The sequence below is a fragment of the Rattus norvegicus genome, chromosome 13 (genome assembly GCF_021556685.1).
Source record: "Rattus norvegicus strain SHRSP/BbbUtx chromosome 13, alternate assembly SHRSP_T2T, whole genome shotgun sequence".
In the NCBI taxonomy this organism is placed as follows: domain Eukaryota; kingdom Metazoa; phylum Chordata; class Mammalia; order Rodentia; family Muridae; genus Rattus; species Rattus norvegicus.
The window spans coordinates 77,624,558-77,649,558 of record NC_141546.1 but is presented as its reverse complement, the minus strand read 5'-3'; the positions used below and the strand labels follow the sequence as shown (position 1 = coordinate 77,649,558).

Sequence of the window (25,001 nt, the reverse complement as noted above, 5' to 3'; positions counted from 1 at the left end):
GGGCACAACAAGTAAATAATTTTTGTAAGTTTCATATAAGCAATGCTGACTACTGGAACAACTAGGTACAGTTGAGTGTAATTTGCCCAGGGTATAAGATACATGCAAAGCTTTTCAACGTCCTTTGTCCCTGATCCTATTTTCTCTTCTTTCTTCCAAGACCGTGTGCCATACGAAGTTAACAGTGGCACTGCGCTGAGCACTGAACTAATTCCCATTTGAAGCAATTATCTCAATGAGACTCTAATCAACTCGAAGAAGTACTTCTGAAACAACCATTTAATTAACCCCAGCAGAAATAAGAATGGAGAATAAAAGACACTGGTAAACAAGGACTAAGCTAGGCATGGGCTCCAGACTGTAGTGCAGGAAATTCCCTCTTCCACAAGACATTGCTCAAAATGCCTAGTTACCATGGAGCAAAGAAATAAGATTTAAACGGGGTAACTTCACTTGTGCACTGCATGTACAATAGGTTGGACAGGAAATAAATAAAGGGTCCTCATACTTTGAAAAATGCTAAAAGCAACAGCTAGGCCTGTAATTTCAGAAATAATTGAGTATTTTTCACATATTTGTCAGCATTATCTCAAATCTCTATTTTCTGGCCTAAAATTTTTTAAAAGCATTTTTCCTGTCTCTCCAATTACCACCACCTACATTCCCTTTTAATTCTTTTCTTTTCTGTATTTGCTGCCCCTGAGTCACTTCTTAGTGATCTCCCCACTCTGATCCCAGCCTTATGCTGTGACTCACTTCCTGGCTCAGGTGGACTCATTCGAGAATGCTTAAGGCAAACTGTGACCCAAGTCTTTCCATCTTCCCTCTTGGTTCTTCCTCCCTTCCCTTCCTCCTCCAGCCCCGAGTGAGTAAACATCCCAGATAATGTTCTCTGCCCTCTAATGGCACTGCACTCTCTTGACTTGGCTCACAACTCTAAGAACTTGGCTTCTCTCAGTTTAGATGTCATTGAGTGGAGAGCAAAATCCCAAATACTCCAGGATTTATTAGCACATGATAGGACAGAATTTAGCCAAAATGTATCTTTTATTCAATTATAAAGTTTTTTTAGCTAATTAATAATAGGTTGGCAAATAAAAATATTATGTTACTTTACATATAATTGCAAACATTTATATGTTAAATATATATTGTAATGTTTCACATAAGATGTATGAGAAGGCAGCTTCTTTTTTGCACTGTGTCTTATTGTGTGTGTGAGCATGTTTGTGTGTGAACGTGTATGTGTGAGCATATGTATGCACAAATGTGCCACATGTGCTCTGGGCACTCTTGGTCCACAAGAGAGAGGATCCCTAGGATATCATACGAAGGTGTGTGAGTTGTCTGGTGTGGGTGCTAGAAACATAACTTGGGGTCACTGGAAGTGAGCAGGAACCCATGAGTCATCTCTCCAGCTCCAAAGGTGTTTCCTTGAAGCAATGACGATATTGTTCTTGTCTTCATTTACAGACTTGCAGCATCTGTAGTCATTAATAAGTTTACATGATTATTATGGCTTTCACTATATCCAATTTGTCATGTCTCACAGTCTTACTAGTATGAAACATCCTGGTTTTGTTTGTTTTTTGAAGCTGAGTCTTTCTATAGAGCCCAAGCTGGACTTCAACTTTCAGCTCTCCTTCCTGTCCCATCTTCTAAGTTTCCACATGCTAGGTTTCCAGCTCATTGTCCTATTTATTTGTTTGTTTGAGTTGGTGTTTCACTATATGACCTTCCCTGGGACTTGCTATGCTAAGGCTGACTTTGAACTCACAGAGATTCACCTGACTCTGCCTGCAGGGTGCTTGGACGGAAGAGGTGTACCACCACTCTCGGCTCCGCTGATTGCTTTATTTGTAACCTGATGTCTCAAACACTTGTTTTACCTACAGCTTTCTGGAATCAAACAAAGAGAAAGTAAACATTTTGATTAATCAATTAAAATTTATTTATTTTTGGTCTCTCTATGTAGTCCTGGCTGTCCTGGAACTCAATATGTAAGCCAAGCTGGCCTCAAACTCAACAGAGTCACCTACCTCTGCCTCGAAAGTGACGTTAAAGGTTTATGCCAACATACCCAGCTAAGTAAATATTTTATTTTAAAAAATCATTAGCAAATAACACTGAACAACCACAAAAGGATAGATTATATTGTTTGGGGAGTCAATTTGTTTTCAATTAGAAACTAGTTTGCCTGACTCCATACCACCAATTACAAATCTAGTAATAGCCTAAAATTATTGTTTTAAAACTCCACAAGTTTTCTTTTTAATTTTCCATGAAAACATTTTTGTTGTGTCAAATTTATCTACAGTATGGAGGTGTTTGGGGCTGTACAAGCAACTTAAGACAAAAAGTTTTTATTTATTTTTATGTGTGTGTGTATGTTGTATGTGCATATGTATGTACATGTATATGTAGTATTGTATATATATGTATGGTCACATGCATGGACATGTGCACAAGTGTGTGGCATGGATGGTGTGATAATGACATCAGTCCTCAATTGCTCTCCAATCGAACCCAGAGCACATGGATATGGCTAACCTAATCAGCCAGCTTGGCTTTGAATCCCTGTGGATATCTTCTGAGTGTTGGGAATTACAGGTGGCTGCCATGCCTACTTGACTGCTGTGAAGAGACACCATGACCACGGGAAGTCTTATATAGGCAAACATTTGATTGGGGCTGGCTTACAGTTTCAGATGTTTAATCCACTTTCATCATGGCAGGAAGCATAGTATCGTAACCTGCAGGCAGACGTGGTGCTGCAGAAGGATCTGAGTGTTCTCCACTTGATTTGAAGGCAATTAGGAGACACTCGCTTCCACAGGCAGCCATGAGGGGCTATCTTCTGCACTAGGAGGAGCTTGAACATAGAACCTCGAAGCCCGTCTACACAATGACCCATTTCCTCCCATAACTCCTAATAGTGCCACTTCCCAAGGGCCAAGCATATTCAATCCACCACATATGGGTTGTAGGGATCCAAATTCCAGTCCTAATCCTTGCATACCAAGTGCTTTACCCGCTAAGTCATTAGGTCAGTGCAAAAAGTGTTTAAAAAGTAACGTTTGCTGAAAACAATTTTATTACATTGTATTTCTTCATTGTGTGGAGGTTCCTGCCATTGACCCATGGGAAGGAGATGATAACTTGTGGGAACTAGTTTTCCACCTTGAGTACTAGGGATTAAACTCGGACCAGGTAGCTTGGGGGCAAGTATCTCTACTCATTGAGCCATCTCCCCAGCACCAAAAGTAGTATTTGACTCTGGACATTAACACGTGGAGATGTTAGTTGGATTCTCCCTCCTCCCACCACCAAAAGAAATGGGAAATAAGGAAAATAAGGCTGCCCTTTGAGAGTTAAACTTTAAGACTGCATAAAATGAGTTGGAATGGAAATAAGTAAACTTACCTTTAAAGCACAAACTGACCTGACTCCACTGTGATTTGATTTTCATTGAAAGAACATTGCTAAGAGGTAGCTATGGAAACAGAGGAAGGAACACACAGGGGCACTTCAGGGCAGGTGGCCATCCAAGTGCTGTTAAGGAGAGAAGAAGCCTAAATCAAAAGCACAGCAGTATGTCCCTGCTGCATTGGCAATCGATGTAGAAAACTGCGGCCACTAGAAACTCAATATATATTTCAACTTTTGAAACAAAATCATCCTCTTGTGGAAATAGATAAATCAAGAAATGTCCTCACATATAACTACTTGTTCTGAATCTATGCTCACCAAGCATCTTCTAACACCACCTTTGGTTTCTTGTACAAAATGCTGTATCTAGCCAGAGCAGAACCCATGCCTTTAATCTCAGCATTTGGGCGGAAGAAATAGGCAGATCTCTGGCTAATGCTGGGTAGTGGTTCATGCCTTTAATCACAGCACTGGAGGAGGGGGACTGATATAGGTGGAACAAGACAGACCTGGTCTATATAGTGAGTTCCAGGACATCCAGAGCTACATAGTGAGACCAAAAAAGATAATAATTTCTTTTCACTAGCTTTGTGGCTTTGAGCATGGATGTATACAAGTGACAGCTTATTCTGAGTTATCAACTTGACTACTATCTGGAATTAACTAAAACCCACAAATGGGAGAGGCATACCTGTATCTGAGCTTGGAAAACATACCTTTAATCAGAATCTTAAGGTGGGAAGACTCAACTCTAATCTGGGCTATACCTTCAGCTGGAAGCCTATATAAGGACATGGAAGAAGGGAACTTTTGCTATTTGCTCCCTTGCTCTTGCCTCACTAGCAAGAGTCCATTCCTTCACTGCTATTAAAGCCGTCTTTTCTCAGATTCTGGCATATATTGAAGACCAACTGAGAAGTCTAGCCTGGTGGAGTGAAAAACTACAGAATTCTTGGACTTTCTGTTCATAGGCAGCCATTGTTGGATTACCTGAACCAGAGTCTGTAAGTCGTTCTAACAAAATCTCTTCCTATATATACACATATAGAGATCCATTCCATAAATCCTGTTATTCTAGAGAACCCTAATGCAGAACTCTTAGAAACTCATGAATTAATATTCTGTTCATACATGTCAGCTTATTTGATTGTTAGGGGTGTCCTACATTGCTCAAGAAAGATACTTCAATTCCAGGATACAGAAGACTGGATTCTAATGGATTGTGGGAAAATTACCAAGGTGTTTTCTTGGTGTAAAGATAGGCTTCTCTCTGTCCTGTTATATCAATCATCAAATATGTCCCATTTTAAGTGATCTCTGAAGTGGCTAAGGGTTATAATTCAGTTGGATTAGCGTTTGCCTAACATGTGGAAGGCTCTAGATTCGAGCCCCAGCAATGCAAAGCAAACAAAATCTAAAACAAATGATCACAAATGTCAGTTGGGAAAGAAGTTGCTCATGGTTACTGCGCCATTATTTTATTTTAGGGTTGTTCTAACGTGGTGTCATCCCATGAACACATATCAGTTAACAGGGGAGAAGTTTACTCAGACCAGGATTGGTGACAAGACTCTTTGGATTTATTATACACTATAGATACTTCTTGTGAATCATTTTCCTTTGGGGAAAGGGAGATCAAACCTAGAGACTTGCACATACGAGGCAAGGTACTATATGGGCACTGAGGTACGTGCTCAGCCCCCAGATACATTATTATTATTATTATTTTCCTTCCTCACTTCGGATACTTTCTTGTCTCTACCGTACACTTACCTAGTAAACATCTGCATGAGTGAATCGTAACTGTTAGTTTTCTCTGTTAAGTAGTTGGTCCAAGAGGTAAACTTTGCCTGAGAAGTCAGTAATAAACAGTGCCTTATTTTACACCAAAATTACAAACGCCAAAGATAGACTCAGCAAAGCATGCCGGTCCCTTTGTTCCTAACACTTGGATTACTTTTTTCACTCTGAAACTTCAATCTTCTCAAATTGCCACACTGTACCCTCACTTTGCTCTCTACTTAAGAACATTCTGTCAAAGCGCAGTTTGTAAATTTATATGCTCCTCCAATCAGTTGTGTCAATGCACGGAAACAAACCAAGACGTAATTCTGGATGATTTAAGACTTCTGGAATCTTCGCAGGTGAAAAGCTTTGTCTCCCTGAGATCGCTCTGATTGACGGAACTCCCTCCTTCCAGTAGGAGGTAGCGTTACCCTCCGCCGTGGTCCAGAGGCTGTCACGTGATCTCGCAGCCTCAACCCAGGAGGGCGGTCCTGCGGAGATTTGCTATACGTACGCAGCGTCATGACGTAGCACGTAGGGGCTGGCTAGCCGCCATCTTGCTTCTTTTTCCTCGCTCGCTCTCACCCTCTCAAGAGGTAGCGAAAGTGCTTTGGCGGTTTGTACGGCCGTGGCTCGGGCTTTCCGGACCGAGCGGCCCTGCGGACGATCTCTGGAAACTCCTTCCCCTTCCTTGCCCCTAATCCGTACCCGGCGAACCTCTGGAAGCGCGCAGACTTGGTTCTCACCCTGGCGGGTAAGGAGAGCGAGGGCCTCCGGGCCGTAAGGAGGCCCGATGGAGGAGGGCCGGCGCGGGGCGCAGGAGGGCCTGGGGGCCCGCGGCGCCTCTGCCTGGGCTCCCGGCATCTGGGCGTCCGCCGAGATCCGGCGCGGGCCCGCCGCCCATGTGCGCGGCGTGTGCTGCGGCGGGGTGGCCCTGTGGTGACCGAGAGAGCCTCTACCCGCGGGGCCTGCGCGCGCCGTTTTTCCACGGCAGCAGCTCCGAGTGCTCCTTCTGCCTGTGGATGCTCCTGTGGTGATGCTGGCGTTTGCAGCGAGCGCTGTGTAGCCCAGGCCGGTCGTAGAGGCTCTACCGGGAACCAGGACCAGCCCCACTTCCGCTAAGGACAAGCCGAACAACTTCTTGGAGGATTTGAGTAGTCTTTCCTCCCGCTAGGCCGCTCCAGCCCCGCATTTATGGGAAGACGGCACGGCTGCTGCCTCATTTTCAGAGAGCGTTTAGTATCACTGGTTGCTAGGGTAGAGAGACCCTATTTAAGACTGAAGAAAATAGCATGGGAGTCAGTGAGGACTCTTGCTTGGTTTTGCATATAAGGACCGCTCTGATCCCTTTAAAGGGATGTATGTTTGTTTGAAGTTTGTTCATAATCTTTGGGGTGGGGAAGGGGGGTCCAACTTGCCTAGTAATTCCTGACTCTTAAAACTACCCGGATTTCCGCATTGGCTGGTCTTCAGCCTTGGTTCATAAATTCATACCCCAGCAGGATACTTAGAATTGTACAGTAGGCGGCTCTCCTGTTAGGGTTTCTCTTTGGGAATGCACCAGAAGAATCGGAGGATGCTTGATTTATGGAGTGCTCAGTAGTCAATTCCTGCAGATAGACGTTATAGCTAGTGTGGTATGAAGCAAGCGTCCACCACGTCTGGCCTCCACCATTTTTTAAAAAGTAGATTTACGCTTCCATGTTGGTCATTAAGATGCTGCTTTGGCTGGAGCCATTTTTAGGTGTGTGTCACAGATGCACTGCAGCATCTTTTCTGCCTTGCCCCGAATGCATTGGTTCTCCAAAAATTAGAAATAGATTGAATTTGCATATAGTCAAGTAGTTATTGTTTGGTTTTTCTGGGATGAATTTGTCAAAATAAGCTGTTTTGGGTTTTTGTTTTTGTTTTTTGTTTTTTTTTTTGTTTTGTTTTGTTTTTTTAAGAGGTGCGTTGGTGAACGTAGAATGCCGGCTTTTTCCTTAGCTAACCTCTAACTGTATGATCACAGACCTTTATATACATTATCCCTTTTGATTCCTTCTAGTCTTTGAGGAAGGTTCTCTTGTACTTGGTTCACAGATGAGGACAAGATATTTGAGAGATCGAAGTAATTTGATCAAGGTCACAAATTTGTAGGGGTACTGTAGTCAACGCCATACTTTCTAAACCCAAAGGGGATGCTCTGAACTATCAAAGTGCTCGTTTGGTCTTGTACTTTTATAATTGTTGCTAAAATAAGGCACATTTTTAACGGGTAGTTTTTCTTTAGCTTACTTTGGGTGTTTCAACATTGTTACATGTGAAGGTTAAAATGTTGCCAGATGTAAACGTGGGTTCTATTTGTTTGGTGACATAGGAAGACTAGAGAAAGAGAGATGAGCTTGAGGCCAGCCTAGGCTGCATAGTAAGACCTGGTGAATGTTTAGTTGATTTGTTTCGTTTGAGAAATTATCAATGAGACCAACTCTTCATTTATAAACTAAAGATGATAATATCAGTGCCTCTCAGGCTTGCTGTAGAATTTAATTAAGACTTTGTAATGGTCTTGTTACTGTGGTTAGTGCATAGTAAAATGATAGCTAAAAACGGAGGGAGAGCAATAGTACTGGTAGAAGAAGCTAGTTTTCATGCAGTATAATCTATGTTTTCAGAATAACCTAAGTCTTTGGATACTTAAGTAGTTTTCTTTTTCCTTCTCTCACTTCCCTTTACATTTACATACTGAGCTTTATTTCATAAAAATTCCTCCTTTGTTCTCTATGTAGTAAATAACCCTGGGATCAGTTCTAGCTCAGAATGAAGTGCAGAATTTCTTCAATGTCTTTTTTAAATATAATACTGTTTCCCTGAGCCTGTGTACTGCCCCTCACCCCCAGCTTCCACTTCCATTTATGAGTTAGCAAGGTATAATCTTTTTATGTGATTTATGTCATACTGGTATCTGTAAGAGTTCATCATTTATAAAATGCAAAAGAAGTCAATTATATATATGTTTAGGAAACTGAATTCTCTTGTTTTGGGAGTGGTGTTTGCTTTGAGACAAGGGCTTTGTAAATCAGATTCTGGCCTCAAACTCAAAAGAGATCCGCCTCTGACTCCTGGGTCTGAGATTAATGATGAATGCTACCACGCCCTGCAGAAAACATCCTACAGCCTTGCAGTTAATACCCAAGTTCTGACCAAAACACTTTGACTTCAGTAAAGCAAGACTTGTCTGTTGCCTTAGAGTGGAGTGACAGTGAATAGTCTGTGTTAATTGTTGCTAAGAAGTCTAGAAACTAACTAGGAATGTTAGTTTCCTGAATCATAGTATTTTAGTTCAGTGCTACCACTGATGTATCAATCTGAGCATCTTTGTAGATCAAAGTATTCTTTAGAGAGTCACTTGCGTTGTGTTTTCCTTCTAAAGTTACCTATAAACCTATCTTTGTGCCACTCATCCTTGTTGTAGAGTTTAACAGGAGGGTAGTCGTGTTTAGGAGCCTGTGTCTGCCTATTTGCTAGAAGAGCCGGGGTGTCAATGAAGTTCAACAAGCAACTTTTGTTTCATTGGCAGGCATTTTTGGCATATATTACCTAGGATATGAACACCATTACTGCCAGTATGTTGGATTCACCCTTAGAAGCACTGCTGGGTGCTAAATAGTAAAGGAAGGGACAACTAGCATGTGTAGAGAGCATTACTGGTATTTTTAAAAATTTATCTAGGAAGCCAGGTCATGATATTCATCTTTAATGCTAGCACAGAGGCAGAGGCAGAGGCAGGCTGAACTGTATGAGTTCAAGGACATCCAGGGCTACACAAAGAACCCTTTTCTCACAGAACTTCTATCTAGGAAGTTTTGTTTTCCCCTTTAGTTTCCCTTTACTGGGCCTTTTTCATGGTTCTCTCACTTAGCTTGTATAGTAGGTGCTGTAATAGTTTTTTAACATTATTGAGGGTTAGAAATGCTAAATAATACATCCACAAAAAAGGTTAAGTGAGCCAGTACTCACTGTGAGGCTGGTTTGCATCACATTTTTTTTTTTTCTGGGTTTATTTGTTTGAGACTGGTTCCAACTGGTTTAGAAGTCGTTGTGTAGACTAGGCTCCCCTTGAACTCATTCATATATTAGCCTGCTACCTCTGCCTTCCCAGTGCTGAAGTAACTAAGAGTTGGGTATGGTGTATGGTGCCTTTAATCCCAGCAGTTGCGAGGTAGAAGCTCTCTTGAGTTCCAGGCTTGCCCAGACTACATTAGCAAGGTATGTGTTAGTGGAGGTTACCGCAGAACTGGAGAGAGCTCTTTGTTTGGCGTCCATGAGGACTTGGGTTTAGCTCCCAGTTCTGGTCTTCACATCACAAAATTCCCCTTTAATCCTAGGGTTATACCCAAGGAAGAAAATAAAGGAATGTGATAACCTAGAGAAAAATTGATGTAGAAAATCCACTCACAGAAGAATGTATCATGTCTGGTTAATGTGACTGTATGAGAAGACATGATAGCTAGAAAATAAAAAAATAATTGTTGGGAAGAAAAAGTGACTCAATGGGTTAGAGTGCTTCCTGGGAAATGAGAGTCTGGGTTCAAATCCCCAGCACTCATGAACACACATTGCTACACAGGCCTGTAACCCAGAGTAGTAAGCTTCCAGCTCAGTGAGAGACTGTCTCAAAAACAAGGTGGACAGTCTTAGAAGACTCCTGACATATTCTGGTTTCCAAATACAGGCACATCTCCACAAATATCAATGATTGTAATTTTCTTACTGTGTGTTTGTGTCCCTAAGTTTCACTCCATAGCTCAGGCCTCAAACTCCTCAGCCTCCCTGGTGCTAACATTACAGGCATTAGCTGTCGTCCGTGGCTGAGGTTTTTGATTGTCGTATTTAAGGCAGAAGCTCATATAGCTAGACTGGCCTTTAATTCACATTCTCCTGCCTCAGCTTTTCAAGTACTGGGGTTACAGGTGTGTTCCAGAGTTAGAGTTGGTTGGTCATTCCGAGTTCTGGGGAGAGTCTTGCACATGCTTGACAACTATTCTACCTTTAAGCTATATCCCAAACCCTATAACTTTAATATTTGTCAAGGACTCTACCCAACCCTAGGCTAAAACTGTTTTGGGGGTGAGGTGGGAGAGCACTATGTCTTTAACTCTGTATTGTAGTAAACTTTAGAGGGGAGTCTTTTCTTCCATTATAACACTAGGAAGGGTTTGTAAGTTGATGTTACAGTTACCTGGCCAGTAAGTTTCGTCTTTGTCTTCAACCCACGTGTTGATACTTTTATTTCCCTGTTTCCTCACTCTGACCCCACCTGTGTCTCATGTGTATGGCGAATTTACATTTAATTAAGTGAATTTGAAATTAAAATGTACATGATTATTAGGTGATAGTTTTTTAAAAAAATTCTAATATGTTTTAAAATAAACATGTAAACTCTTAAATTCTAATCTGTGGGCCACTTCAAATTAGCATTCCACCAGTCTGTCTTCCGTCCTTTGGAACATAACTGCTATAAAAAATGAGTGCTGGATAAGACCAAGCAACAGTTGCAGATAATGAAAGCCAGGAGTGGTTAAAGCCTAGACCAGAGTGGATTCATGAAACAGGAAAACTGTAATGGAAACATTACAGAAAAGGATGCAAACTAGTCCTAACAGGTACTTAACAACGTACTAGGATGTCAGCGAGAGAGTTAGGAGAGTGGTGAAGTAAAGCTACTACAGAAATGGGGCAGACGGGCAGGAGGGTTACTAAAGTTCAACTTCTTAAATCTGTGGTAACCAGCCTCTGGTTTAGGTGACATATTCTTGGTGACCCCAAAAAACTTTAAGTGAAGTACCTGGGGGGGGGAGGTTAAGAGGCAGGGTGGTGGGAAAAGGTAATGAAACTGAGTTTCAGGTGTTTCAATACTCTGCTATAAGTATAGAACCTAGGTTTAGTTCTTTTCAGTTTGTATTGGCTGTCAAGTTTAGGTCTGGTCTCTTGACTTTACAAAGACACCATTAAATGTGTTTTCTGTGTCTTTTGAACTTAATATTCTGTGGTACCACATGACATCAGTCTTGCCTTTATTTATTTGCCTATTTATTTTTGAGATTTTGTGTTAGGGTTTCTCTGTAATCATGGCTGTTCTGGAACTCCCTATGTTGACCAGGCCAGCCTCAGTCTCACAAAGATCTGCATGCCCCTTATGTGCTGGGATCAAACGTAGGCGTATCATATCTAGCTTTAGCCATATTTAAAGCATAATCATGGGAAAGGAAAAAAAATGGGAAATTGGGTTAAAAACTCTCTATAGTCAGTAGATGGGCAGGCGGTGCTGTGTGAGTTTAAGGCCAACCTGATCTACTCCGAGAGTTCCACATGGCATACATATTGTGAGATCCTGTCTCAAACAAGTCACTGAATTTGAGTCTGAAGAAAAGAGATAGTAACACATCATCCTTCCTTCCTCTTTCCATTCCTCTTTCCATCTGGTAATACGTACAGGACTGCAGTTTGTGGTTCTATGGTCAGTACAGTGCACAAAGGGACTAGGGTGAAGAAGATAACAAGAACTTAAGTGTAGGCCATATTCCAGAGTTATGTGCTCTTTTAAAGACATCAGCTTCTGACTGAGAATTTTAGTTATTCCCAGAAAGACACTTTTTCTTATTTATTCAAAGACTTTATAGAGGTCTTTAGAATATCAGGAACAAGCTGGAGAGATGGATCAGTGGCTAAGAACACTTGTACTCTTACAGAAGAACCAAGTTTGGTTCCCAGCATCCACATGGTTGCTCATAACTATAACTCCAATTCCATTTTTAATGCATTTTAAAGATGTGTATTAAGGCAGGGCATGGTGGTGCACGCCTTTAATCCCAGCACTCAGGAAGCAAAGGCAGGCAGGTCTCTGAGTGAATATAGTCATGGTACAGAGAACCCTTGTCTCCAAAAACCAAAACAACTCCCCCCTCCCCCCTGGGGGGAAAAAAACCCAAAAGATAAGTATTATGACTTACTAAATATTTTTAGTATAAGTGAAAAAATGGTGTGTTAAATACAATGTAATCAAAGAGGTAAGAGCCTTTTAAGAGACAATATTTATCTTTAATCCTGTCACTCACAAGGCAGAGGTAGACGAATCTCTGAGTTGGAAGCCAGCACATGGAGAAACCTTGTCTGAAAAAGCCAGAAAGAGTCCTTATTTAATACAATTTAATTTTATCTTTAAGAATTTTGCTTGAATTAAACTTTTGATTTTTCAAAATATGGCTGTTGTATGGTAGTCTGTAATTCAAGAATCTCTTTTTGAGATTAAATTTTTTAGATAAAATCGAAGAGGCATAGTTTGGGAGGTCTAGAATTACTGTTGAAAGTTAGGAAAGTGGATCATTACAAGTTTTAGTTTAAAAGTGGAATAAGAGAACGGGAATGGTTCCTCATGCCTGGAGAGTGAGTCAGAGAGATTGCTGCTGGTTTCAGGTCAGCCTGGGCTACTTATTAAGTTACTTTCTCTAAAAGCAAAAATAAAGAGCATTTTTGGTCAGAGGTGTGAAGTTTGCTTCTATTGCTGTATTAGGTTTTATTAAATGAAGTTGTACTTTTGTAGTGTGGTTGTTTTGTGAGTCTAATACTGGGATTTGTGTATTATGTACTACAATTAAGGTTAGGGTGTAGAAAGACAAAACATCTTTCAACAGGCAGGAGGAGTATTCTGACACTTTGAAGATGAGAAAGATGTCATGTAATGTGTATGGCAAATTTGAATGTGGAAAAAATGAAAATTAGAAAGTGTAAGGGAGGGATATGCTCTCTTTAATGTTTAAAGACCAACATTTCAGTGATATTAGAAGAGTTACTAATTTAGGGAAGGGTACTATGCTTAAAATTCCAGCCCCCACTGTAACCCTTTCGTTATGTGGGAGATGGAGAAGGAGGATTCTGGGAAAGAATTCTTTTTCCCCAGAGCTTTGAACATTTTGGCCCATCCTTTCTAATTGAGATTAGCTTGACTAGTTTGACTAGTCAGAAAATCCCAGGGATGCTCCTGTCTCTCCTTAGCACTAGGATTTGAGGTGCAAAGAGCTGTTCCACCTCACCCCCACCTATGGTGCGTCCTGGTCCTCATATTCTCATCATGTTTGCAAAGTCCATTTTCCTACTAAGCCCCTCTCTTCAGCTCTTAGGACAGGACATTTTTAGCCTTTCCACATGCAACTCTTTTTTGTCTGGTTCTGGTATACAGAAATATACAAATTAAATATTTAGTGATTATGAATTTTATTTTAATACAATTCTTTTGGTATTTTACTTTTTAAAGATTAAAAACTTTACAGATGATAGCTTGTTTATTTTTTGCATGAATAATTAAGTTTTGTTTAAGTATTTGATTTGCCGGGTATAAAAACATTAACCATTTTTTAGAGATTGACTGTTACAGTGCTAAGAATGACATTTTGCACGAAGTCATAATATAAATATCAGAAGTAATGTTAAGGACTGTCTTATAAACTTGTGGGAATTGTATTGTAAACTGGAATGAGTTTGACAAATTCATCAACTTGAAGCAATTTTAAAATCAAGCAGAATGGCATAATACAGTCCAAAAGTAAACTAATTTGATACGTGCTGAGGAATATTGGTTTCTGTAAGTAAACCACTACATTTCTATGCAAACAAAACACTTAATGTGCAGAAAATACTGAATTCATAAAGAATTCATAGCACAAGGCTTCGCCAGCATTGACCAAGGTGTTACAGGCTGCATTGTTGCGTGGCATAAGAGTGTACACAGTGAAGTTGTCCAAACATCGTGGTTGAGTGCTGCCAGAAGAAGTATTTTGGATTCATTGTATGATTGTAAGCTCAGAAGCCTTGTACTGTTACATTTTATGTTGTGACCCACATAAGAAGCTGACTCTGACTCTTTTTTCAGCAGTGGTTTTTTTAGATTTGCTAGCTAGATTGTTTTTCTAATTATAAAGGGTTTTCTCTGTATTGGAAACATAATTCCCTTATTTCCACTTCATTTTTCATTTTGTTTGTTTGAGATGTGGTCTCATAATCCAGGTTGGGTTTGAACTCTTGATATTCATCTTCTAAGTGCTAGGATTACAGACATGTACCTCCATACCCAGCAATGTTGTTACCAATTATGGCAGTTTTTGTATTAGACTTTATTTTTTAAGAAATGATCATTTTTGAGGCCTTCAACATATTGTGGTACATTCTTAGCTTTGCTATTATAGAAAAATTTTGATGTTTTCTATACAGAGAATTGAACAGGAGATGGTAGACAGGACAGTTGGTCTGATCTGATCACTGCATACTATGTGTGTATTACATATATAGCATATTAAGTGAGTTGTGATATGCCTCATATATAATTGTGTTAATTAAAATGAGTAAAATCATTGGGTATTATTTTAGACATTCAGTTACTGATTGGGAGAATGGGCATAAGACCTTAGAAGTTGGGCATTGGAATAGCTTGCTCTTTTACTTAGAAGCCACTTTTGATTGAGAAGTTATGATTGTTAGGTCACCATAGTCAATCTTTAAATGAGATGTATATGCTAAGGTATTTCCATATCCCAAATTGCAAATACCATAGTAATATGAAAACTTTTCCTCCCTCCCATCATTTCTTTTCAGAGCTCTGTTTTTAAGAAGCTAGTAGATTCTTTTCATGTCAGTTGTATATGCTACTCCTGGATATCACCCCACCCCACCCCACCCCACCCCCACAGACACACAGTGAAGACAGTCATGGGAAAAGGAAAAGGTGCCTAGCATATAGGGCATGTAGGGAGAAATCATTTTGCTTGCTTCCTAAATGCATCCTTGTAGAAACAAACACAATAGCAAATTCTGTGCTTTGGCAAAGTTACTTCACAGCTCTGGGTTATCTGTTTAATTCTGAAAATAGAGAATGGGGTGAGTTTTATTTTACAATAACTTACTTCTACTAGCGGACAGTTGAGCAGTTACAAAGTTTATGATCTGCCTAAGTTGTAAGCCAGCCAGGGGGGAGCCTTCAGTAGAACTAGCCAAACTTTAAATTTAGTATGATAAGTTCGGTAGAACAGTTAAAATCTCAGATCTACGAATTAGATTTTTATTAATGCAATAATATATAAAGAAATTCATGTTTGTGGAGAGGTAATTTTGGAGACTCTGCCAGTGAAACCCAATTTGGTTACCCTTCTCTTAGCCTTAAGCAATCCTCCTGCCTTAACCACCTGAGTAGCTAGGATTATAGACTCCTGCCACAAGGGAGGAAATTGAGTTTTTAAATTGTGACTATATAGTTATTAAGTTCTTTAGAAGGCCGAGATCTTATCTCATGGAACCATTAATAGATTGTTGACTTTCAGATAAGGTTATGATCTCATTTGTTATGTCTGCTTCCCTGCTCTATCCAGGTTTTAAAACAAGAGACAGAAAAGAATAAGATCCAGCAGATTATCTAGGCCATACTGGTCATCCCTATTACCCAGTAGATTCAGATAATCCTTCTCTAGCTCAAAACACACTCCATAAATGTCCAAATCCTCTTTCATAAGAAAATGACTGGTACATACCTGTAGTCCCAACACCCGGGAAGTAGAAACAGGAAGATCAGAAGGTCAGAAACATCATCACCTACATACTGTGAGGTTGAGACCAACCTAAACAGTGTAAATGCTACACTAATAGTTAAGATATTGATGCTGTTTGTGACCTTTTAAAAGGGTGTTTATAGTTTTTTAAAAAATATTTCAAAAATTGGTTTGTGGGTTCTGTACTTCATTCATATCTTTTTTTTTTTTTTCTTTTTTCTTTTTTTCGGAGCTGGGGACTGAACCCAGGGCCTTCCGCTTGCTAGGCAAGCGCTCTACCACTGAGCTAAATCCCCAACCCCTTCATTCATATCTTAAAAGTGATTTTTCACTTTTTATTTGTACTTAGGGGGTATGTTAAGCCTGGTACTTGAGTAGTGTTTCAAAAACAGACAGAAGATGAAAGAATTAAATAACTTTTTAGAAGGTTTATATTTCATGAATACTGACTACCTTGAAAATAGAATGGCTTGGGTTGGTGAACGTTTGATCATAATTAAATTTGACAGTTTAATTAAAACTGTAATGATAAAACACTGTGTTCTAGACTTAATACACAAATCATTCCCTGCCCCCGATATAACTAGGTGGCTTAAACAATAGAAATTTATTTCTCAAAGCTATGGAAGGTAATTTTGGAGGCTCTGCCTATGAAACCCAGTTGCAAGCGTGGTTTGTCTTGGTGAGAACGTGCTTCCTTTCTTACACATGAGCGCTTTCCGTTCTCCTATGACTGAGAGTGAGCTCTTGTCCCCTATAAGACTTTTATGTCATCATCTAGACCTAATTACCTCTCAGTTATGTTTCTACATACCATCACCTCTTAGGGCTTCATAACTTCAGGTTACACAAATCCCTCTTATAATCTGTGGTGCTTTTTATGTTATACTTGAAAATAACATTTCTGTGTATGTGGGTATATTTATTTAATGGAGGTATCACTTACTGCTCATAATGACTTATCTTTGGTGCTCCATATTGTAGGATGTAATACATTACGAGGAAGGAAACATTATCTATTTAGAATCCCTTTAAATAACACGTAACTTAGTTTAAAATGATTCTCTCCTTAATGAAAATCATTAAAGTAAAATTGTCTTGGACACTTTTGAGGCATACCTGAATTAATTGATGTCACTGTTTTCTAGCTCTATGGGGTTTTTTGTTTTTTTTTTTTTTTGATAATTTTCTTCATTTATTAATTTTAATGACTTAGACTTTTAAGTAATTCTGAAACCTAGTCCAGTAATTTTATATTTGGCATGCCAAAACCTTAGCTTTTTGAAATGCGGGTCCCAAAATACAGTGCTAGATGAGAATATAGGTCAGTAATGGTTATAAGTGTGAGAAATAAATACCAAAGTTTAGTGATTTTTTTTTTAAGACTAGAGATAAGAGAAATTGAGGAAGAACTTCTTTTGTGGAGAACATGTCACCTTTTTAAAATCCTTAGAATTTTTAAAGAGAGGAATAAACTTTGCCAAAAGTCTAGCTTCAGCACCTCACGCATTGAAGCAGGCGTGTGGAGTCGGCCACTGTCCTCAGCAGACTTCTCTGTAAGGGAGCAAAATGTAATTCTCTGGGGCCAGTGAGGAGGGGGCAAACATACACATACTTGGATGAAGCAAGGCTCCAACAACTTTATTTTTTCTCTTGCTCCTTTATAAACCACCTAAAACAAAAATTCTCTACATAAGATCACTTATCGTTACAAGTTACATACTCTCCAAAAACAATCACCACAAAAACATATTCTTCAAAAACAGATTAAAATCATTTCACTGAGGGAAATTACATGATTACTGAGTATATATTCTTTTGAAACCCACACCTAACTGAACATTTTCCATCTATCTTTCCATAAATTCATCTTAACCCCAAAGCAATAATTCTTTTGTCCTTAACTATTTTAAACACACCAACTCTATTATAGCTAATTTTTCCCTATGCTAGCTGAAAACAGTTTCTATTTACCAAGAAATGAATAATTTTTCTTATGTATTTTTTTGAAACCTTAATTTAGCTAAACTGGCTAATCATCTGTTTATTCCACCTTCTAATGGTACACACTAAAATCTGTGGCCACATCCTTAGATCGCAAAATTAAGGAACTCAGACCCAACCTAGAACAAATGAATGTTTTCTTTGATCATTAACCTGCCTCAAACCTATTTTCCTTTCTACAAGTACCACTATGTGCTTGCAGGGCTTGAAAATTCACTGTGCTCCTTCTCTAGCCTACACAGCCCATACTACTCTACAAAGAGGGGCACATTCTACTCTTAGTTCTCTTTGTTACACCTTCCTGGCAAAGCAACTTAAACCATCTCCTGAATTTTCCTTATCAACCACTCTAAATTCCTAAAACTATTTAAATCAAGTCAGGAATTATGTAAAATCAATCTGTTTAAACAACGTTCTTCTATAAAAGTTCATCTTCATATTGATCTGCAGAAAATTGTCCCAATAGATTGGGCTATCTCTCGTGAAGAAGTCACACCAGACTACATGCAGTTGGGGGGTCTCCCTATGCTCATTTATATCATGCTAGATATAAGATGAATATAGCAATGGTAAATATGAGAAGGCCCAGCAGAAGCAAGAAGCAATTTGGGGACAACCCCTGTGAGGGGTGCTTTGCCTCTCTGAGGCATAACCATCACAGCTGTGCAAAACAGTCACCTACTTCCAGGAAGCTCACTTGCTCACCACAGCTCCTCCAGATGGTGTCCGCTGACACTTATTTCTCTAGAAAGTTAAAATGGTAGAGGATGTCCATATATCCTACCTGTTAACTATCTTACCTTATTTTCTTTGTCTTCTGTGTAGACATTTACCCCTGCACACACTGGCAGAGTTTCAGTGTTTGCCTTTTAATGTCTAGGTCTAAACTTTGTAGTCTCTGAAAATCATACCCTTATGTCAGTACTTTTCTGAGAGTAGATCTTGAACTTAATTTAGTAAATAGGCAAAACCAGCCTGTAAAGCAAGCTTGATTCTTTATACATAATCTTCTTACTGACAGCCATTTTGATGACTGTTGCTGAAGTCACCAATCTCCTTTGCTTCCCTTTCTCTCATTCCCTTCTGCTTTCAACTCTTAGTGCTGTTGTACCATCTGAGACAAAACTCAGCTGTAGTGGCTGGTAAGAATCAGAGATTTTGCTTTCAAAATGCAACTTGAACACTGTCTTCACTTGAAGTAATGATAGAAAGACAAAAGATGTTCACTGGTTAGCTTTCTGTCTGTGCATTTACTTTTCATACCTTTGCAATCTCAGATTTCTAAGCTCTTATCTCTACTTAGCACATGAGGACAGTATATTTCCTGATCACGATTTCTCTGTGGATATGGTAAACACTGAGTAAATAGTTGTAAGACTGTAGGGGTAAAACACTTAGGCTTGAAGCTCTGTCTAGAAACTTACATGATATTTTAGTATATCAGCAATTTAAAACTGTCTCAAAGATTGTAGTTTTAAGGAAATTTGGAAACATTAGCTTTACTGTTAATATTTCACGAAATGAACTCTAGATGAGATGACCAAAGGGGGAAGAAAAGAGGGAGAAAAGTTAGTCACATAAACTGTGATGTGTCTTTTTTTTTTTTTTTTTTTTTTCCGGAGCTGGGGACCGAACCCAGGGTCTTGCGCTTCCTAGGCAAGCGCTCTACCACTGAGCTAAATCCCCAACCCCTGTGATGTGTCTTATATGAAGCTATTAGTTAGGCTTTTATATTCTTGTGTGATACTTGGCTTTTACCAGTTGCTATGTATATTTATTTTTAGTCAGGAAAGCAACTTATGGCCAGTTGTGCTGTCATACACCTCTACTTCCCACACTCAGGCAAAGCAGGAAGAGTTCTTTATTGTGAAATCTCAAAAGCTAACAACAAAAAAAACCAGTATTTTTTAATAGAAATGGTTTGTATCTACATTGTAGATCCTCCAGTCACTACCACTCTTGGTTTCAGCCATCACATTCAATTAGTTAGATCCAATCACCCACTGCCTGACCAGATTGCAGTTTCGTTATTGCTATTGTCTGTCTTAAGTTAGGGTTTCACTGCTGTACAGAGTCACCATGACCACTGGCAGCTCTTAGAAGGAAAAACATTTAATTAGGGCTGGCTCACAGTTTCAGAGATGTAGTCCATTACCATTGTGGGAAGCAGGTCACAGTGCAAGCAGACATGGAGTGGAGGAGGAGTTCAGAGTTCTCCATCTTGATTCTAAGGCAGCCAGAAGACTCTTCTGCACTGAGTGGAGCTTGAACATGGGACCTCAAAGTTCATCCCCATGGTGACACACCTACTCCAACAAGGCCACACCTCCTAATAGTGCCTTTCCCTGGGCCAAGCATATTCAAACTACCACATTATTGTTTTGTTTTCTAGATTTGTTTTATGTGTGTGTTTGAGTGTTTACCTGCATGCATGACTGTGCACCATGTGTGCAGTGCCCATGGAGGCCATACTAGGGGATGTGTCCTCTAGAACTAGAGTTACAGGTGGTGATGAATGCTGGAAGCTGCCCCTGGATCTTCTGCAATAGCAGCCTATGTGATTTTAACAGCTGAGCCAAGGCATCTTTTCAGCCCCAACGGGTCATTTTTATTTAATGTTGCTACATATAAATCTATGGAGGATTGAGATGTCTTTTTCAGGGGATCTACATTGTTATATAAGAATAATGAGAGTATAGTAAACATCTAGGAACCTTCATGGCCAGGAATGTACTTCTGTTGTTTATTTAAATTGAGCAGGTTGGATATTATTGAAATACAGGGATTATATTTTTACATATGCTAAATATTAAAGTTTTTTAATGTTTACAGAATTAAAATCTAGAATTTTATAATTGGTAAGCCGATTATATATTAAGAAAGCACTTAGATGGTTTTCCCGGTATCCGAATTCTGGCTGAGTCATCAAAAGAAATGTCATTGTTAGCACTGTGTGGTAGCATCCTTTCATCTCAAAAGGCTTATATTTATATTTTGATAAACTGCTTCCAAAATTTCATTTACATCTTTGGAAAACCAGTTACTTGCTTTACAATCATTGGTTTCCTGCATGTACTCCATTTATTGCCATATAAAATTTTAGGGTGTTTGTTTATTTTTGGCCAAAATCCGTTAGAAAGCAATATATAGTTGTACAAAATCTAGAAAATGTACAATATCTAATTTCACTGGAAAACATTATTTTTATTAGGGTTTCTCAGTCATAGAACCTCTGACTTTTAGAGAAAATGATTGTTTTTTAATGCTAAAAGCAGGGTTGGGTGGGCGTCAGTTACTTAAATGATGTTTTTACAAATTGAATTCTTCAGATATTTAGGAATCCTTAGTATGAATGGTCATGTATTGTTAATATTATAAAACTATAGAGGCCTTTTTAAAAAATATTTTTATTTTATGTGCATTGGTATTTTGCCAGTGTGTATGTATGTGAGGGTGTCGCAGCCCCTAAAGCTGGAGTTTGAAGGTTGTCAGCTACCATATGGGTGCTAGGAATTGAACCCAAGTCCTCTAGTAGAGCAGTCAGTGCACTTAACCTCTGAGCCATCTCTCCAATCCAGAGGCTTTTATTAACTAAGTGTTTTGAGTTTCATATGTGAGTACTATATTTACATAATTTCCTCTCCCTCCAACTCTTCCTACTTCCTTCCATTCCCTTACAAATTTATAGCCTCTTGTTCTTTAACTATTGTTACACATATATAATTATAAATATAACCTGGTGAATCCCTTTAGTGCTGCTCCCATGTACATGTGTTTAGTGCTGACTCCTTGGGATTAGATAACCAGTCAGGGTCTTTGTCCCTGGAGAGGACTGGTTCCTCCCCTCAGCAGCTGCCGGTAGCCTGGAGCTCTTCTTTTTCCCTATTCTTTCATGTTGACATGCTAACTGGTGTTTTCATTGTTTTGGTCTTGTAAGGTGACTCTGTTGTCTGAATTCCTGCATGCAGCTTTCCTGTCCCATATATATAAAAGACATTCTTGCAGGAAAGAACTTCTATCCCCTTGAAGAGGTGTTTTAAAATTAGAATTGCTACAGATAGAGAGTATAGTTTTTATAGTCCCCATAAATGTGCTAATACATTTCTGAAATCAGAAGTCAGAGGCTGAAAATAAGTTCTTGAACTTGCTGTTTGAAGGATTTGGGGGATTGCTAAGTGCATTGTACTGGTTTGTTAAGATACTAATGTCAAATGCAGCCATGTATTCACATAACATATTTTTAAATTAGTTTTTGTCTAGTGGCTCTTGGCATGTAGAATAAACACAAAAGCAGTGCTTGTCTACCCAGCAAGCTCTATAAAATCTGCTTTCTGTCTACTTTAACTTCATCTCCTCCTTTTCTCCTTTAGGCATGAATTTTACTGTTGACCTTACACTTCTGGAATAAAAAGTTCAGTGGTTTGCACATAGGGGATGATTTTCAAGGAATATTTTTACTTGGCCTGGCCCTAGCTATTCTGCATGAACTATCTGGTAATGAGAGGGTGGGGGTTGGAGGTACTATAAGAAACCAGTCAGAGGAGGAGAACATTGTGTTTATCCTACCCCATACCTGGAGCTAATTTAGCAGGCAGCACACCCCATCTATCCTTTGTTCTCCCCTCCTCTACCTGTTACTGTTACAGGCATACATGACTATGTATTGATAATGTGTCTTTTTTGGTTTGTTTTTTATCTTTGAGAAAAGATCTGGTATGTAGCATAGACTGATCTAGATCAGTTTGATTCTACTTTAGCTTTGCAGTGCTGAGATACAAGTGTGGTCCACCACCCCCAGTCATTTACTTTTAGTGTTTGTTTTGATGTATGTATTTCATGTCTCTATGATATTTGTGTTGGTCATTACTTTGTTTCTTAGAAAGATTTTAGGTAGCCATATATCTTAGTTAAGGTTTCTATTGCTGTGATGAGATACCATGACAACTCTTAAAAAGAAAACCATTTAATTGTCTAGCTTATATTTCAGAGGTTCATTATCATCATTGTAGGAAGCATGCAGACTCAGTGCTAGAGAAACTCATTGATCTGAGGCAGCACCAGGAGACTGTGTGCCACTCTGGCCTGGCTTGAACAGAGGAGACCTCAAAGCCTTCCACCACAGTAATATACCTTCTCCAGTGAAGCCACACCTTCTAATAGTGCCACTTTATATGGGCCAAGCTTCCAAACACATGAGTCTATGGGGGCCATACCTATTCAAATCACCACATCATGATTCTGTAGTTCATTTTAATAATTTAAAAATAAAACTAAATCTTAGACTCTACCAGCAGCTAACTGAGACAGATGCAGATACTTACAGCCAACTGTTGAACTAAGGTTATGGGAAGGATTGAAGGAACTGAAGGGGATGGCAACCCCATAGGAAGACCAACAGCCTTGTCCATCCCCAGTGGGGATTTCTATATAATATATATAATCTATGATATATATTATATAATATGTTTAATATATATTATATAACATATTTTATATATATATATATATAATTTCTATGCTGTTAGAAATTATACCTGTATAAGGCCAGACACGGTGGTACATACCTTTATCCTAGGGAGAGGCAGAAGGATCTCGACGATGTCAGCACTAGCCTGATCTACACAGTGAGTGAGTACTAGGACTGTATAGGGAGGCCCTTCTTAAATATTCCTTTATGAGGCTGGGAAGCTCAGCCATTAAAGGCTATGCTTACAACTAAAAATATTCCTATATTCTATGTAAAGTTGAAAATGTGCTCAAAAGAGAAAAATATAATTAGGCAGTAGAGTGCAATATTAAGTAGTATATAGTTTTGAATGATGGGTTACTGTTAGAAGTAGCTAATATTAAAATTTTCTTTTTTTCTTTTCTTGTATGCATCACAAAGACTACTTTTAAGGGGTGTGGCAGGAGGTTTTGGACTAGATGAGTTTCCACCGAAATGTCGGAGAAGTCAGGCCAGAGCACAAAAGCAAAGGATGGGAAGAAGTACGCAACACTCAGTTTGTTTAATACTTACAAAGGAAAGTCCTTGGAAACACAGAAGACTACAGGTGAGCACATCCAGTAGCCCAACTTATGTGGTGTGTGGATTGGTTAATGTAGACGACACTGTATCTAATGTTTATGATTAGAAGCTAAGGTGAGCCCATTTATATTGGCCTTTATGTATTTGCATTCTTTTCAGGGAATAAAAGTTATATATTTTGCCTTTGAAAGTTTGTTTTTATTTTTTAGTTATGTGTAGATGTTAAAAGTGTGTGTCTTCCTGTGGATAGTGGATATAGGGAAGTGAGTGCAGGTGGCTGCAGAGGTCAGAGCTATGGTATACCCCCTTGGAGCTGAAGTTACAGATAGTTGTGAGTTGGAATTTAACAGCCCCTTACAGAACTATATATATATACACATATATACATACATATACATATGCACATACTTCTATATTCTCCCTTGTGTCGATAGAAAAGAAACTATGTTAAGAGACAAAGAGAGGTATGTGTGCGCGTGCGTGCGTGCATGCATGTGTGTGTGTATGCGTACACTGTTCAGCTACAGGGAAGAAAAAGTCCTATCTTTTTAACTTGGGTCCCTTGCACCAGTACATACAATGAAAACAGAGCATTTAAAGTATTGTGAACATATTCAGTATCATTCTTCTGTTTGTGGGTTTTGTTTGCTTGCTTGGGTTAGGAGGTGTTAAGATAAGATCTTGTTGCTATGTATTTTAGTTAGGGTTTTACTGCTGTGAACAGACACCATTACCCAGGCAGCTCTTATAAGGACAGCATTTAATTGGGGCTGGCTTACAGGTTCAGAGGTTCAGTCCATTTTCATCAAGGTGGGAACATGGCAGCATTCAGGCAGGCATGGTGCAGGAAACAGCTAAGGGTTCTATATCTTGTTCCAAAGACAAGCAGGAGAAGACTGGCCTCTAGGCAGCTAGGACGAGGGCATTAAAGCCCACACCCACATGGCACACTTTCTCCAATAGTGTGCCTAATAGTGCCACTCCCTGGGCCAAGCATATATGAATCATCACACTGTGTAACCCTAACTGGCTTAGATCTTACTGTGGATCAGGCCAGCCTCTGACAGAGTTATTTTCCCACTTCCACCTTCCAAGTTGTATAGTTTGAACTTTTCTTCTCTTAACATTTTAAGTTTTTTACTTAGAATAGATTGCCTGAAAAGATTTCAAAACTAGCATTG

The 25,001-nt window shown here is 39.2% G+C and overlaps 1 long non-coding RNA gene and 1 pseudogene across 6 annotated transcripts in view; one reads left to right on the top strand and one right to left on the bottom strand.

The window, feature by feature from the left end:
• LOC134481577 (uncharacterized) overlaps positions 1-5,682 on the bottom strand; it is an 85,685-nt gene extending 80,003 nt beyond the window's left edge. For 3 of the 5 annotated variants that reach the window (XR_015636107.1, XR_015636112.1, XR_015636108.1), the window contains exons 1-2: positions 5,203-5,682; positions 3,424-3,552 (exon numbers count right to left, since the gene is read on the bottom strand). This is a non-coding gene — a long non-coding RNA (uncharacterized LOC134481577). The remainder of the gene's footprint in view (positions 1-3,423; positions 3,553-5,202) is intronic. The other 2 variants (XR_015636110.1, XR_015636111.1) reach the window with 1 other exon arrangement.
• Positions 5,683-5,737: 55 nt separating this feature from the next.
• Positions 5,738-25,001, top strand: part of Prrc2c (proline-rich coiled-coil 2C) — a 69,473-nt pseudogene continuing 50,209 nt past the window's right edge. The window contains 2 exon segments of the transcript NR_111961.2: positions 5,738-5,968; positions 23,680-23,845. The product of NR_111961.2 is annotated as a proline-rich coiled-coil 2C (transcript).